This window comes from Lutjanus erythropterus, chromosome 18 (assembly GCF_056507025.1).
Source record: "Lutjanus erythropterus isolate fLutEry1 chromosome 18, fLutEry1.hap2, whole genome shotgun sequence".
Lineage (NCBI taxonomy): Eukaryota > Metazoa > Chordata > Actinopteri > Lutjaniformes > Lutjanidae > Lutjanus > Lutjanus erythropterus.
The window spans coordinates 31,184,802-31,202,735 of NC_139334.1; the positions used below are offsets into that span (position 1 = coordinate 31,184,802).

Genomic DNA, 17,934 nt, shown 5'->3' on the forward strand with positions numbered 1-17,934 from the left:
AAAGAAAACAAGGATCATAAATAATGATTTATTCACAAAGAAGCATCACACGTTTTTGGACATGTGGACACATTAGATTTTTTGCATTAATGTTTATTGATGGGAAGGACGATGTTATGACAAAGGGGAGGGATCATGAGGAGGATCAAGATTAGGAAAAGGAGGAGAAAAACGAGGAGAAAGGGAATGAATAGGTGACAGAGTAGAGTCAGCGAGAAAAGGCTGGAAGACGATGATGACAGGGTGAGAGGTGTGGAGAATAAAGAATATGGAGGAATGGAAGGTGAGGACAAGGTGAGGAAGAAGAGGAGTAAGACAGAGAGACACTGAGGAGGGAGTGAATGAGGTGGTGAGAGTATGACAAAGAGAAGGAGAGGAGGTGAAAAAAGAGGAGATAAAGGGGAATAAAGGAAGGTACAATAGCCTGCAAGAGGTGGAGGAGGAAGAGGAAAAGGTGTGATGAAGAGGAGCTGAGTAAATTGGGAGAAGGAGGTGACAAAGGGGAAAAACAGGTGCAGGCACAACCGGGTATCATACCAAAGTGTGTAAAAGACCCGCCAGTCCACTGTGACAGTGTCACATATGAGTAATAATACACATGAAACACACAGAGAGACTTATGTCAGACTAAATTCATAGGATGCAAGTTACGTGATGCACATAACATTATATACCTTGAGAACACAATCACACATATCTGAATGCACCTGCTGAGGTGAATGACACACACTTCCTTGCTATTGGTTGAGGCTGTAACTCTGCTGTGACTTCACCAAAGTTGTACTCCATGTAAAAACACAAAGACATCAATCTGCACATGTGTGGCCGCATCCTAAAACTTTTAATAAAGTTTTGGTTTTCACATAAGACATGAACCCCAGTCCTCTGAGTAAAAGCCCTGTGTTAGTTTTCTTATTCTCCTGACAACCACATCCACCTCCACACTAACAGAATCCCCACATGAAAGTCGTGTGTTTTACCCACCCATCCACCCCAACCTCCTTCCTTCGAGGACTTTCTCGCTTTTTATACTACTTGCAAGAAGGCGAGGGAAGAGGAGGTGAGGAAGGAAGAGGATAACAAGCAGGTGGCAGGAAGTGACTAAGAAAAGAGGGTGGAAGTGAGGATGATGAAGAATAAGAGGCAGAAAAGGTGTGATACAATGAGAATAAAGAAAAGAGTTAGGAGGAGGATGGATTAAAAGCAGGAGGTGATGAAGACGAGGAGGAAGAATACTGAACTTAATCTTTGGTTTCGCAGAATCATCGATTTTATTTTCTAGACATAGTGATGCTCCTTCACTAAAGAAGTTAGAAGAAGAAGTTAGCAAGTCTATCAAAAAGTCTGTCATGTGACCCTGCAGGTCACAGCGGTCCCTTGAGCGTCTCCCAAAGAGGAGGAGAGAGGAAGAGGAAGATGAGGATGAAGATCAACACATGACGGACAAAGAATAACAATGACAACCCCTCTTTCTCTGGTTTAGTAGTAAACAAGTTTTTTGTGTGAGTGTTTCAGTTTGCCCCTCCAGCGATGCTCTGAGCGTTTAGCCATCTGTGTGTGCGTGTGTGTGTGTGTGTGTGTTCATGTTGTTGTTTGTCTGCAGCGAGACCTCTGAACCTGCAGCGCACACACACACACACACACACACTCCTGGGACATGTGGTTACAAACAAAGACCTGAACCTGAACGAGTCCAGTGAACACACGCACACACAAGCATGCACTTGCTCTGATCATAAAAAAAATACAGATTTCCCTTTAAAAATTCATGTAAAAAAATTAAAAGGCAATAAAATGGAAGTGGGAAGGAAAAAGAGGGAGGGAGAGCGAGGCTGGTCAATGGGAGAAGAAGGGATGGAGAGAAGAACGGCAATGAAAGAGAAAGAAAAAAGGAGTGATGCTGGAGGCAAGGCTGAAAGGAGGAGGACAGAGGGAGGATGTGAAGAGGAGGGAAAATTTCAAAATAAAAGAGAAAACTATAAATAAATAATTTTAAAAATCTGAACTGAAAGAAAAGACTTTTTCTTTGTAAAATTATGATTATGATCTGATGTTGACGGTAAGGATTGCAGACATGTTGCTGCACATGAATATGTTAATAATTATGTCACATATATTCACCAACATAGCAACAGTCACACTGATGTTTACACTACATATTATAATACTGTACTCTCCTCTTATCTTGTCCTGCCTTGAGATATGTTTGTCTTTTCCAACTGTCCTCCCTGTTGCCTGTCCTTTACATATGGTGGGATTAGTAGAGTTAAGAGGAAAAAAAGATTCTTAGATGAATCGATAATGAATCTGTGCAAAACAAATGAATAAACAAACATGTAAAACCTCATTTTTGACATTTTGGACAAATATAACAGACATAACCATGTGTGGTGTACTTATGTTCTAAACGTAGCTACCTCTTGAGTTTTGGTGAGGATGGCTGACTCCCTGAGACACATTTTTCACTTGTATGTCTCATTTTAATCTGTCTCTAAAGCACCAGCTCCATGCACCACATGTCCTACAGCTGCATCTGATGGGTGTTAATGTGACCTTAAGTCTTTATTTAGACTTCAATCCACTGTTTCGACAAAATGTGTGTAAATGTGAGGTTGGTATGCAGGAAGAAGGCACTGAAAATGTATTTAACCACATTTAGGCAGAGAGAGCTGTGGAGCTTTGGTTTAATCCCAGACTCTGCCTTTACTTTATCCAGCAGCTGGGAAACAAACTTCAAGGACACACTGTACATTTACTGCCACTAGACAACTTCACTGCAAACACCTGCCTGTTCTGACTGCAGCCATCGGCACTCTCTTTTTTTCTTTTCTCTCTTTTGCTCCTCCAATCCCACTGCATGCGCTCACACACACTGTCTTGTGTTTATGGCATAATCAAATGCATCGTGTTAATGGTAAAATAAATGCAGATGGATACGATCTGACAGGCCACTGGCTTAAAAGTGAGTGTATGGAAGCATTTTGGCTTCTACGAAGTTGAAAGGAAAAGCTAGAAGATCCACGCTGTATACAAGCTGTGTCAATTAAATCAATTATGTATCATTACAAATATGCTGTATTTGTTATTGACGCATCAAGATGTGTCAATAATCATTTAGCTATTTTGCATTGTATCAAATTGTATCATATGGAATTGTATTGTAAGAAAACAAGTAAAAAGTCCAAGATGAAATAAAAAGTTAAGGCTGAGGAACAAACAAAAAAATCTTCTTGAAAATGTTTAAAACATATTCAAAACTCTTTGTCTGTGTGTGTGTGTGTGTGTGTGTGTGTGTGTGTGTGTGTGTGTGTGTGTGTGTGTGTGTGTGTGTGTGTATGTGTGTGTGCGTGTGTGTGTCTGACCATCTTATTGGAAAGTCAATTTAACTTTGGTCTCTCAAAGTCAAACATTACTGCTGTTGTTAATTTATTTTCTTGTTTAATATGAAATTGGCAACAAACCAGGGATGCCTGTGTGTGCCTGTGTGTATGTGTGTGAGTGTGTGTTAATGAGAGAGAGAGAGTGAGAGAGAGAGAGAGAGAGAGAGAGAGAGAGAGAGAGAGATCACATAGGTGTGTATTAGAGAAGAAAAAGTGTGTGTGTGTGAGTGTGAGAGAGAACGGGGGATCAGTACTGTTACACAAATTGCCAATTCAATTAGCCGTAGGTGTAAGAACACTAGAGAGAAAGAGCGTGTGTGTGTGTGTGTGTGTGTGTGTGTGTGTGTGTGTGTAAAAGAGAGAGAGGGAGAGGGCAGCCATTTTGGCAGACTGTCAGAGCTAATTTATCAGGACCTAACAAAGGACTTGAGGGATGAAGGGAGAGAAGGAAGGGGGGAGGAGTGAAGGGGAGGAGGGACAGAAGAAGGAAGTGAGAGATCGCTGAGGGAAAGAAACATCGACAGGTTGATAGAAGGAAGGAAGAAACTATTGAGGACAAGACAGATTGATGTAGAGAGGCAAAGTGAAACTGGAACGTCCAGGTACCCCGTGGAGGTTTTGACCAACACTTTGCCTTTTGCCTTTGCCCGAAGGCAAATCTCTCGATCAACCGGTCAATCTTTGTTCCTACTCTCACCTGTGGTCATGAAGGGCGGGTCATGACTGAAAAAGCGAGATCGTGGATACAAACAAGCGGCTGAAATGAGTTTCCTCAGGAGGGTGGCTGGCATCTTCCTTAGGGATAGGATAAGAAGCTCAGTCGTCTGTGAGGAACTCGGAGTAGAGCTGCTGCTCCTTTGCGTAGAAAGGAGTCAGTCGAGGTGGTTCGGGCATCTCATAAAGATGCCACCTGCTCGCCTCCCTAGGGAGGTGTTCCAGACAGGTCCAGCTGGGAGGAGGCCACGGAGCAGACCGAGGAGTAGGTGGAGGGATTATATCTCCACCCTGGCCTGGGAACGCCTTGGGATCCCCCAGTCAGAGCTGGTTAATGTAGCCAGAAAAAGGGCTGGAAAAGTCTGGGGTCCCCTGCTGGATCTGTTACCTCTGTGACCTGATTTCGGATAAGCAGTTGAAGATGGACCCTTGCAATCTTTGAACCTTGCAACCTAACTGCAACCTTTACTCTCAAAAGAGCCTGTTTAGCTTTATTTTCCATTTTATTTATTCATTTATCTTGGATTTAGCGTTGATGGAGACGTGGTCTATAACACATTTTAGTTGGTAAAAATATGAAAAAAATTTGGTTTTGTTTTATAGGCTACATGATGAAATGTAAAAAACAAACCAAAAAAGGGTTATTTATTTCCATATAATATTCCATATATATATATGTTTGGCAAAGCCACAGTGAGCCACTGGAAAGGGGCAAAAGAGCCACATGTGGCTCCGGAGCCGCAGGTTAGAGACCCCTGCCTTAAAGCAACACCGTACCATAATGGAAGGAATGAAAAAAGAGAGTTAATGTTTAAAATTTGAATAAAAAATATAAGATCACTAATGGAAAACATTCAGTTGCCTCATCAGATTAAAATTTATGCCATCTGAAACTGAAAACACTGAAATTAACTCTGTGAGTCTGTCTGTCTGGATGTTACCTTCAGGCAACACTACCATTGTGGACCTTGTTTAATAAGGGAAATAAATTTAATGGTATTTATTTTCATGACATTTTGTGAATCTATTTTGTTTATTTATGAAACTAAACGAGCTTGGCTGGGCCAGTTGTAAATTTTTAAGATATTGACAACTATAATTGACATAAATATCCCAGAAACCAGCTTTGAGAGGATTCACCACATTTGTTAGACCTCGAGGAGATACTGTGAATTTAAATTTTAAACTTTACAGTATGTTGCATGTTTCACTCATCATGCTACGATCACGTGCATTTAAAAAGAGTAAGACAAATCAAGTGGGACTCTTCCAAATTTAGTATTTTAGTACAAAAGTCACAGTCTGATGAAGCAGGTTCCTAAGTCTGAGGTCACATATTTGCTGAACTTACACATAAGATGGATTCTGGATGTTGTTTCCCATGAGACAAAGAAGATAGAAAGAGATTAAAAAATAAGCACAGGTTTCCTGTTCCTCTGTGGTTTGAGGTTTAAAGCCTCTCTCTGTGCTCTGCTGCACCTTTAACCACACCCAACAGTGATGTCACAGTGTCCTGACACACCCTACAATACACTCTGACATCACTGCATCCGTTCCAGGATGGAACCTGGCATCTGGGTCCAGTTCTAAACTTGTTATAAATGGAACTTATGGTGAATGTTGGAGAACATGGATGTATGCGATGGTTAAAGGAGAGGAAAGTTCTAGCAGCGTGTTAACTGCCACTAAATCTTCATGACTGTAATGTTTTAAATGATAAATTAATCATTGTTTATCTTAAAAAAAAAAAAAGCTTCAAATTCAAAGATCCTGTTGAAGCAGACGGGAGGAAGAGAAAAGAGATGAGAGGTGGTTTGTCGGTATGAAGGAGAACTAGAAGATAAGAGAACAGACGGAAAGAAGGAAGAATTTTTAACAAAGTGGCTGAATGTTGCACTGTTAATCAGACACAAACACACACATCTACCTACACAGAAACCCCCCCGGGCTGTTTAAAAAGTCATTAGCAGTGGAGACATTTGTTTTAATTAGTATCTTTTTTTTAAAGGCGTCTTTCAACCACTTTAACTTTTCATGACCACTTCTGCTTAATAATCCATGTTTCTCTATTTTTTTCCATCATCAAATTTTAACCGTCTGACTCGCCCCGAAGAAGCTTTCAGATCGACTATATATCTAAATTGTGGCAAAAAAAAAAAAGAGAGAGCAGTGAGTGAATGAATAAATGAATAGTTCATTATCACAGGTCATCACGTTCGGTTATTTGGATTGGCTTCAAAATGATACAGAGTAAGCTAACGTTTGCTGAACAGCATCCACTGTGGCCCCAGGCAGCATTTACAGGAGAACAGTAACCATTTAAACATGTATCTGTGACATGATGAAACAGTAGAGCCTGACAGTGTTTAAGGACCAGTGTTTAGGATTTAGTGGCATCTAGTGGTGAAGTTTCAGATTGAAAATAAAATAAATACCCCTCACCTCCGCCATGGCGTTAAATGTCACATGAAAAGCAAAAAAAGGTGGTGTGATAACTACTTGAGACACCGACCTGTTATTCTTACGCCATTTGGTAAGAAGTGAAAAGTAGAAAGACAACAGGACGAGAAAGACTTTACAAGACATAAACGACATAACAAGACAAACACAATGTAAAAGACTTAAGAGAAGAAAGGTGTCACAAGATATAAACAACATAATAAGGTATAAATTATGTAACAAGATGAGAAACAACATAAGATGAGAAACAACATAACAAGAAGTAACAAAATGAAAAAACAAAAGACATAATAAGAAGAAAATGATGTGGAAGACAACAGGATGAAAAAGATGTTACAAGACAACAAACAACATAACAAGATGCAATGAAATAAAAGACAAAAACGTATCAAGAAGAACACGATGTAACAAGACAAAAACATGGTAAAGACTTAAGAAGATGAGAAAGACGTTACAAGACATAAGATCAGATGAAATTATGTAAGAAGAAGAAAACAACGTAACAAGACATAAATGACACAACAAGATGAAAACAATGTAACAAGATGAAAATTATGTGAAAGACTTCAGTTGAAAAAAATGTTACAAGACATAAACGATGTAATGAGACGGAAACAACGTAACAAGACACGAGAATCTGAAAATGATGTGAAAGACATGACAAGGCGAAACAGACGAAAGAGGGAGACTCAACCACTTTTATACTTCGAGTACATTTCAGAGTCTGTACTTTTTTACTTTTACTTGAGTAAAGAAGTTGAAACTTATTTTTAAAGTATCTGTAGTTCTACTTAAATAACAAATATATGTACTTTTACCATCTCTGATTACTCCATATTTTATATGTGATATGCATAGAAAAACGTTTAAACACAATCAGAGTGGAAGTATAAACAGAACTGTAGTATTATAATTCTGTTGGGGAATGAAACACTGTCATTGTAACATATAATTAGTTGTTTTGTTTTTATCAAGAATTACATGCACACCTTAATAAGAAATGTCGAAGCAAACCATCAATCCTTCAGTCCTCAGTTGTGGAAGTTGGAATATCATGATTGTCTTGTCTGTCACAGATAATTTGATTTTCTAAACAAATACAAATCAACTTTAACAAATGAAGAAGAAAGAAACTGATCTTTCGTTTTTCATTTTCATTTCTTTCTGAGTCTCATTAATATCTTTACACGTGTCGAACTGCATCACCTCTCTGCCTCTTTAATAATAAAAGTCTTTGGTATGACTGTGATATTAAATGGAAGAGTGCGGGAGGCAGCAGACTGAATGAGAGGGGAAGTGCAGCTCTCTCTGTTACACATAACAAAGTTTACAGCTCGTCACATAAATGAGAGCCAGTCAGCCTAAAGGAGACTCTTTCCCTCCGAAATGAGATGTTTGGGCCGATTAACTCTGGCAGAGTCGCTCCACTAAACCTGCATCATTTCACTGTTTAAACTCCTTCAGAAATACTTCTGACTGTTCAGCACTGAGATGTTTTACAGAGAAACAGCCTGCAGCCTGAGAACAAGAGGCGCCCGTTTAAATACACATGTAAAGGTGGTACACAGGAGTTTATCTTTTCAGGATTATACTGTATTATTAGCAACCCCTTTTTTTCTGATTTTATTGTTGCTATTTGACTTTACTTTTCCATTGACTTTGATTGTTCTTAATGTACTGCTTTATCTTTTGTAAAACAGCTCATTGTAATGAATTTCCTTTATTATTATTATCCATTACAGTGTGTCAGAATAAGCCAGGATTCATGTTGCATATACAGGATAACAAAAGCTTTAAATTCTAGTTCAAGAAGGATCCATGAAGTGTTGGATCACAGATTATATTTTAAGATATCACAGGTGAAAACAATGTTTTTTCATGTACTGGTCAGTTTTCAGATTTTGGTCTATTTTACTTCTATTCAAAATGTCTTCTTTTAAAAACATGTCCAAAATATACATACAGGTGTTTATTTTACTACGCTTTGTCAATTTGCATCAATAGATTTCTCTTAAATTTACCAAAGGTTAGCGTTACATTTGGCCTCATTTGTGTTTGTATCCCTGCTGGGTGAAAGGGAGTGAGTGTGTGAGTGATTGCTGGACCTGCATCTTGTCCGGGGCTAATCTCGATTACCACTGGAGCGACCAGCCTAATTTTTTTGTGTACATTCATGACTGTATGATGAAGGACCTCAGTGATGCAGAATTCTTGAAAAACCTTTTAAAACTATTTTTTTAAGACTTTTATCCCTTTATGTTTTTATGGCTGGAGGCATTATGTTTTCAGGTCACTCCACTCTTGTGAGGGTGATATCTAAAGAACGCCTTGAGGGAATTTTCTTCTAACTTGACACAAACGTCCACTTGGACTCACAGACGAAGTGATTCGATTTTGTTGGTCAAAGGTCAAAGGTCACGGTGACATCACTAAACACATTTTTTGCTATGAATCAAAAATCAAAAAGGTGATGACAGTTTCATATCCAAAAGGTCAAAGGTCAACTTCACTGTGACATCATAATGTTCAGCTCTCTGTCTGTCCTCTGTCCTCTGTCCTCCACAGGAATCACACATGTATAGTGAGAACTTCCATTTTGCCAAAAAATAAACTCAAAGTCTTCACTAGAGACACTATATGAGTCTGGACAGACATGGATGTATGATCACAATCAAAATCAAAATCAGAAAATATTCAGCAGAACTTTACCGCACATGAAGAAGAAGACGAAGAACGAGAAGGAGAGACGTGGATAAAACAAACCCTTCCTTCGCTGTTTTCAGAGTCTGTAACATCAGCAAATGAGCAGCGAATTGCTCCGTAATTTTCCGCTCGTGTTGAATAATTCAGCAGTTATCGTTCAATGATCAGACTTAACTGGAAATCAGAACAGGGGGTGAATGAGTGTGTGTGGCGGAGAGACAAAACAACACAAAGATGTCAGGATGTTCTTAACGAGGTCATAATGTGGACGAGGTCACAGTCAGCTGAGACGTTCAGTTTGGTTCAGAACACGATCAGACAACTGTTACATTAAGTATTTAGAGGTTTAAGACTTCTTCTCTTTCACATTTGATTCTCTGAGATCATCTCATCAACAGGGCAGAGAGAGTGAATGACAAACTTATTGTCGATGGGTTCTGGCTCCTATAATCTGTAGTAAAATATTCTAAATTCAAGGTTCATTTACAAACTTCTTCCAAAGTTTTTGACAGGCTGCTCTCACCAAACGACATGTGAAAGAATGAATAACAGACCAATGCTTTAATTCATTTTGTGTGTAATCATAATGCTTGTTTTTGCTTTGTGACAGGTGACGTATAAAAAGTTTGTGGTGGATGGATTCATCAAACAAACACAGGAATTTCACTCAGGAGCCCACAGTTTGCACGCTGTATTAAACAAAATCAACTTGGACTTGTTTTAACTTTAGTTTATACAAGTTAACTTGTGACGTACACATGTAACTTAACATATGTAACTAACGTACTTATTTAACCCAAACCATGATGTTTTCCTAAACCTAACCAAGTAGTTTTGTTCTCACCTAAATGGAGCCAAACTGCGACTGTTTCACAGCGTTAACTATAGTCAAGATCACTATGACGATGAAGGAAACCTGACGGTCAAAACAAAGGTTACTTGACTCTTGTCATCACGTCCAAAACTCAGAAAATAAGCACAACTAAACAGCAATGACAGTAAACAACAGCATGCTGTTCAAACACAATCCCATGAGATCAGCAAATATTTCAAATTAGATAATGCAACATAACTTCATAATGTCATGTGATAACTGACACTGTATTCTATATGAATATTTGATGAATCGTCCTTTTTTATATTTCAGTGCAGTACACTGCATTAAAGTGCTATATGACCCTACATGAGAATGTTTTACCAGCTAGATGAGCGTTTTGATGCCTTTCTTCGTCGTCCAGTCAGAGACATTAAAAGTGTGTGATAATAAAGTTATTAAATCAGTGGACCTGTGCAGCTTCTTTCCAGAAGCTCTGCACGCTCTGCACTCCTTTACGCCAAGAATTAAGGATTTATTTCGATCAAACCAGAGTTGGGAATTGTTGGAACGGTGGAAAGACGAGATAAGATGTTTTTGGTGAGTTTTGTTTTGTTTCTGTAAATTGCGAATGAAACCGACAATGATGTGAAAGGAGTCTCATGAGTTTGATGAGTGCAATTAAACACCTGTTTCTAACTAAACCAAATGCATTTCACTCGTTAAAATATGGCCTTTCAGTGCACCAGTTAATATAAAAGATGTATTTATGACTCCCTTTAATTCCACATTCATTGATTGTAGCCTCAATCTGTTTTACCCAGTCAGGGGCCACAACTGATGATTCTCATTGTCGTCTATCAGGGGGCAGCCTGAGTAAATATGAATATAAACAAGGCTACATCCACCTGAACAAGGTCCATATGCTCAATAAGATCATGGGAAACACTTCAAAGCACCCTGGCATCGTCCCATGAAAGTTAGACAGTAAACTTTTAGCATATTTTACCTCAGAAACATTTGTTTCAAGGTCAAGATCATTTTTCCAAACTAATTTCTTTGACATTTTTGTTTGTTTATGAATTCTGATTTAGCAGATTCATTACAGTTTTTTTTTCTCAGAAGATAATTGTAAGAATAAAATTGAATTTTTCGGGCCTACTTAGTTTTAAATAATTTAGAAACAAAGATTAATCTTTTCTATTGAAAATGCACACAAATCTTTTATCCATGTTGTCATTTTTGTCTTGTGATTTTTAATATATTTGTTGTGACACATGCACTTGAAGAATACGTGGAATTAATGTAAGTCTGCAGCTCATGATTATTTTGGTTTTTCATAATGAACGGTCAGAAAATACTGAAAAATGGGAATTTCCCAAAGCCTTGAGGTGATGTGATTGGTCGTTTCTTCTCCAAGCAACTTGATTAAGACTTTCTGTACCATCTTAATCAACTAACACACACACACACACACACACACACACACACACACACACGCACACATACACACACAGTTCATCTCTTCATTCTCTCTTTGCTGTTTTCTATCCTGAAGTTCATTGCTTTGCTCTCTCTTTCACTCTCTCTCTCGATGACATCCCTCTGCTGTCGCTTCCAGACTCCTACACACACACACACACACACACACACACACACACACACACACACACACACACAGAGGCTGTGTGTGTGTGTGTGTATAATCATCTCTGCTGTCTCTCCACTTGGCTGAGTGCCAGCTGGTGTGTGTTGGAGTCAAGGACGAGAGAGGACAGAGAGGGAGAGGTAAAGCAACAGAGTGACAACATGGAAAAAGAAAAATGGGGACAGAGGGGGAGGACAGAGAGAGACTGATGATGGGATGGACAGATAGAAAAATGGAAGTGATGGAAAGAGAGAGAAGGAAAACACGGAGTGGGTGGTAAAAACATATATTTCTGGGGAAAGAACAACAATATATCTGACAGGAAGTTGTTATCACAGTTATGCTTCTCTTAATAGACCAATATAACAAAAAAAAGACATCATCATCCATTGAATTAACTGTCAAAGCCAAGATCATGAACATTATACGTCTTATTTATTATCCTCAAAGTAAAAAGAAGGAAGCCACAGACTCACAACTCTTATGATCTTCTTATTTTTTGTTTGTCTGAATCAGTGCTTTGGCACATGATGCCTTCTTCAGGAGAAAAGCCAATATCTTAAAGGCTAATTCTGGTATTTTTAAACCTGGGCCCTACTTTTACATATCTTGGGGTCTAAATGATAAATAATAAATACAAAAAGTTTTGGAATTGGTCCAGTAGATCGTCTCAGCCGGCAGCAGGAACACAGGCTGCAACATAATCCTCATGGCGGCAACTGCACCCGTCAAAGTAAGTCCTATAAAAGTGCTGTTTTTGGCACCGACAGGCTCAGATTGTGGAAAGGATCCCCACAAAGACAGACCTTTTTATCCAGTTTTGTTCCTTTTTGTTAAAGAGTAAGATCCTTTTTGATTAAACTAGAAACGGATGTTTTATTGCTCTGCTCAAAGCCTCCAGACTCCACTGACGATCTCGATCTGCTCATGTTTTAAGTTTTAAATATGTATTTTTGATTTGGGGGTTAACTATCCCTTTAAAGTGCATGCTACTTTTTGTTTTTGCTTTGATGCATCAATGTAGTTACCATGGGTATTTACTAATTTGCACTGTCTCTTCCTTGTCTGAGTCAACTAAACTAAATTAAAATTGTTTCACACCAAATGAACATATGCCATAAATGCAAGATATGATGATAATATAAACAAGAAAAAATATAGGAAAGAGTTGAAAATATTCAAACCCAATCTTTGACCAATCTTGCCACTTCATAGAAACTTGACAGTTATCTTCACATAAACAGTCACAGTCTATATTTCAGATACATTTTATAGTCAATCAAGTCAGCAGCCATCGCCTCATCACGCAGAGAGTTTAAACACAACATTGATGAGAGTGTGAAAAGCGGACACCCACTGTTTAATGTATAAAGTGTGCAGGGGGTTCGATCTCACGACAGGAATTTGTTTGGCTGCAGTCAAACCACAGAGGGACCGTCTTTTGATAGCTTGACAGATGAAGGAGCGACTCATCATTCAGCGGCACCAAGCTCGCAAGATTTCACATCTCACATTACATTTCACCACTGAAAGAGACAGATTAAATCACTAATAGTTGATAGTTTGCACAGAGTGGACTTAGAAAAAGGGGAGAAATGTCTTGTATCAACGCTCGGAGGACATACAGTGTCTCTCGGCTAAAGACTTAAGTCTGACAACTTCTCACATTTAAAGACGATTTGTCAGAAGTCAGTGTTTTTAAGTCACAGACTAAGATTTTACAAAGACTGGAGACCTTTAAAGGTCAGTACATCTAGATTATTTTGGTCTTTTCTCCTCTTTTATATTTTCTGGCAAGATGTCCGTTTCCTAATATACTGATCTGTCCTCCAAAACAAATCAATGTTATATCAGTATGAGCTGATTAGATTAGATTTCTGTCTTCTTTTTTTTTAAATATGGAACACTCCAGATCTGGAGAGAAGGAGTGAGAGAAACTCAGTCACACTTTGAAAAGTAACAAGTCAAAGAAAGTTCCAAAAAGTTTCAATACAACTGGATTCCCACTCCTGCAGCGAGTGGCGTCCTCCTGTCACACACGGACGAAGGACAAAAAAAAATATCTAGTCAGTAACCTGATGAAAGTATCACAATATTAAAGAAATGTAACTTGATTACTTTCCATTACTGTGGATTACAACACCAAATACAGTGAAACTGTTTATCCTACTATATGTATAGTTAACATTAGCGTTTGATGTGTGTAGCTAACATTAGCAGTTGGACCTGTAAATGGTTCTTCGAATTAGATGTTGAATTCTTGGATGATGACAGTTTCTCCACAAACATTGATGAAAAATGTAAAAAATTGCACAATAGATGCTGCATTGTTTTAGTTTACGTTTCAGACTTCAGACTGACTTCAACGCAACAGAAAAAACACACTGCAGCAGAAAAATGTAATATTTAGTCTTGATGTTAAAACAAAACAAATGTGCGCAGTTCTGTTTGAATTCAGTTACAAACAGTGTGTGAATGTGTGTGACATTGAAGGAGAGAAGACTGACGTGTCCACATCCCCCTGCAGACGTGTGTGTGTGTGTATGTGTGTGTGTGTGTGTGTGTGTATGTCAATCCAAAACCTCATGAGATTTAAGGCTTCTCTTGTGTCTGAATTTGTCAGAGTACATGATCGGCTTCTCTCTCTCTCTCTCTCTCTCTCTCACACACACACACACACAGCGAGGGTTCAGTGAGGCAGGAAGGTATTGGCACTGAGGGAATACAAGGAGCAGACAGTAATTAGGAACCAGCCTACTGTACCATACACACACACACACACACACACACACACACACACACACACACACACACACACACACACACACACACACACAAAGACGCCAGATATGTTCTTGGACATACACACACTCACAGTGTAATTAGGTAGGGGCCCTGACGCCCCAGTGGTGAACTGAACAAGCCCCTGAATACCCGCACTGGGAACGGCTGAACACCATAATACGTGGGAAAAGGGCGTGAACACACACTCACACACACACACACACACACACACACACACACACACACACACACACACACACGTACGTTAATTAAGTGGCAGCCTACTGTGCGTGAAGGGAACAAGGCGGTGGACGGCCGCAGTGGGAGTGTACGTGGACCAGCAGCAGTCAGGATTAACACGAGTCGACCTGCCGGCGCTGAACACCACCACATTCACCGCTTTTCTTCTTCTTTTCTTCTCTCATCATTTCCTGCTTCTCTGTTAAACCCACCTCACAGAAACATACAGTCTGTGCTCATATCTGAATCTGCAAGCAAACTGTCTCATTTCGATGCAGCTTTGAAGATATCCTTCCATGTAAACGGGGAATTTTGGGGCATTCAGGTTTCTGGAATTCTTAGATGAACATGAAACTTTCCCGATAAAATCATCAGGACAAAAGACGAACAACACATCTGGTTCTTTGATAAAAAGTCAAAGGTACAACAAGTATCAGGTTGTTGTTTTGCACTGAGGAATGCACTCTGTTGATGACATCCGTGGTTACAACGGAGTCTTTAACAGAAGCATTTCAAGACTGAGAGCTTATTTTGTGGAAAAGTGCCTTCCCTGGCTGCATGTGAGGGTTTTAGGTATTGTAGTATTTGGAGTGATCCACGCCAAAAGTCAAATAAATGTTCAGTATTGTTAAATTCTCCAAGGTCCTAAAACTGAGACTAGAACCACTGAATCAACCCCTAACTAAATTTGAAAACCAAGTCTGACTCATGATCCAAAGCTGAATGTTTGGTGTCATTTTTGTTCATTTTGAACTGTTAGCTCACAAGGCTAATACAACACATCCCTAAATTCCTTAATAAATAAATTACATTTGCAAACCCAAACCTGACTTGATAGCTTGATAGCCCATAGATTCGGTAACAAAACAGTCTAAACTTGTTCTACTAACTGTTCTACTAACCTCAACTGCAAGATAAATTTTATCAGAGGTCTTCTTCCACTGCTTTTTCTAAATATTAAATTGTTATTCTAAGACAGGAGTCAGGAATCTTTAATATCAAAAGAGCAGTTTTTGGCCTGAGATTTTTCATTTTTGGGGTTTGACATCCATAGCTAGCCTAGCAAGACTTGACAAAATTTTGAGGAAAATGCACTGAACCGTAAACGTAGGCTATGATGCACATTTTAGTTGCTGAAATAAAATAAAAAAAAGAAATCCTGTATAGGCTACACATTAACAATACTGAAAATTAAAATGTTAAAAAAAGTAATAACTTGTTCATTTCCATATAATTTTTTCAGTCCCAGGGAGCCACTGAAGTGGGGCAAAAGAGCCACATGTGGCTCCAGAGCCCGAGGCTGCAGATCCCTTCTTCTAATGTTGGACACATCTAGAATTTAACAAAGATCAAGAAGTGATGATTTTGTTTGCATTTGACATCTGCACATCCCATGAGTCAGAGCCACAGTGCGGCAATGCAGACAAGTTGTGTTTCTTAAATACATATGAATATTTCACTGCTGGAAATGAAGGATAATAAATGCTCAACACTTTTGCTCTTTAAACAAGTCAAATGTGACATTTAAGTTTTCTTTTTCAAGCTGGTATTTGTTATATTTTCATTAAATCTCTAATCCAAAACAGATATAATGGAGGTTCCACTCTGATTTTTATTTTATATTTGTATTTTCTTGGCTCCTTTATTCAGGCTTTTTCAATCTTTTAGTAATGTTTTGTTGTAAATGAAGGATATTCATGAATTCCAGAAATTTCCTCTCACTGAGTGTGGAGTGTTTCATTAATTTAACTGTCTCACGATGGTCTGCATATTGTTTTACACATTTTTTTTCCCACCCTGGCAGACACTTTTGGATGAAATGCTGCAAAACCGCTACACTGTTCGTGAATACTAGCAAAGTTTAAGGCGTTAAATCTCGGAGTATTATTATCCATCAGAATCTTGAGCTGTCTTGTCAGGTTATGTGGCTGGTATAAAGCAGATGAAGGGAGCAGACAGACTGCTGCTCTCCTCGGTGTTAATCTGCTGTTAATTTGTCTGGGCTGTAACATGAGACAGAGTGAGCTGCAGGAGTTTAGTGTGAAGCTGTTAGTCATTAATTTAACAGACACAGAGGTGAACGAGGCCACGTGTCTCCATTATTCTCTGTCACACTGTCACCACACATAATAACTGCACTGCAGGGCTCACTCTCTATATGTGTGTGTGTGTGTGTGTGTGTGTGAATTTCAGAGTGCCAATTTTAATATATTCCTATATAATCACCTCTATACCTGTTGATAATGGAAACTTTGTTGTGTTAGTTTTTTTTAATTTCTTCCTGTTGCTAAATGCAAAACCACCAGCCTTTTTAGGTATTTTAACATTAACAATAAAATAAAATAAATAAAAAAATAAATGATGAGACTGAAGACCTGCCAGCAGCATTTAGTGGCTAGATTGTTCATTACAGCCCTCGATATCGCAATGCTGGAGAGAACAAACAATATAATAAAGATTTCAGCCCTTCTCTGTGCCTGAACCTATCCAAACTGAGACTGTTTCACAGCATTAAAGGGATAGTTCACAGGAAAACAGTGATGCAGAATCTCCCAAACAATGGAAGTGAATGGTGACCAGTTTTCAAATGTAAAACTGCATGCATGCCAAGTTGGCTAACCAAATGTTATTTACACCATGTTTTTAGACAGAATCTTCACTGTAGATCCTTCAGCTTGGAGCCACGTTCACATGCACACCGTCTGAACTGTGTGTGTGTGTGCTGTAACGGTGTGCAAATGGCATGTTGGATCTTTAGGAGACTTGGATTACAGCAGACGAGCAGTATGGAGGCATTTTATGTTTTTTTTGTGTTGTTTTCTTACACTTACTTTGTTTTGGAGGTTCTGCAACACTGTTTTCCAGTGATTCAACTTTTCCTCATGGCATAGTGTTGAAAAAGCAAACAAAAACCACAATAAATCTTACTGTCCAATCACAATACTCCAATCACTACTTGAACCAGGAGTATCCAAGTGTATCACCCTGGCACTAGTACCTACAGCAGCAGTTTGTAGTGTATGAAACTGACCAAGCTGCCACATTTGACAAGCTGGGAGTCAGAAAGTGTAGCTAAAAATCTTTGACATAATGAAACAGGTCTAATGTCTCGCCCCAAACAGGACATTTATTAATCCTGAAAGACCGTCTCGTTCTAAACCACTAAGGTGGACAAGACCAGAACAAATATC

The 17,934-nt window shown here is 38.8% G+C and overlaps 1 protein-coding gene across 2 annotated transcripts in view; it reads right to left on the bottom strand.

Annotated features, from left to right (window-relative positions):
- Window positions 1-17,934, bottom strand: part of npas3 (neuronal PAS domain protein 3) — a 392,919-nt gene that overhangs the window by 169,741 nt on the left and 205,244 nt on the right. The window lies entirely within an intron of this gene.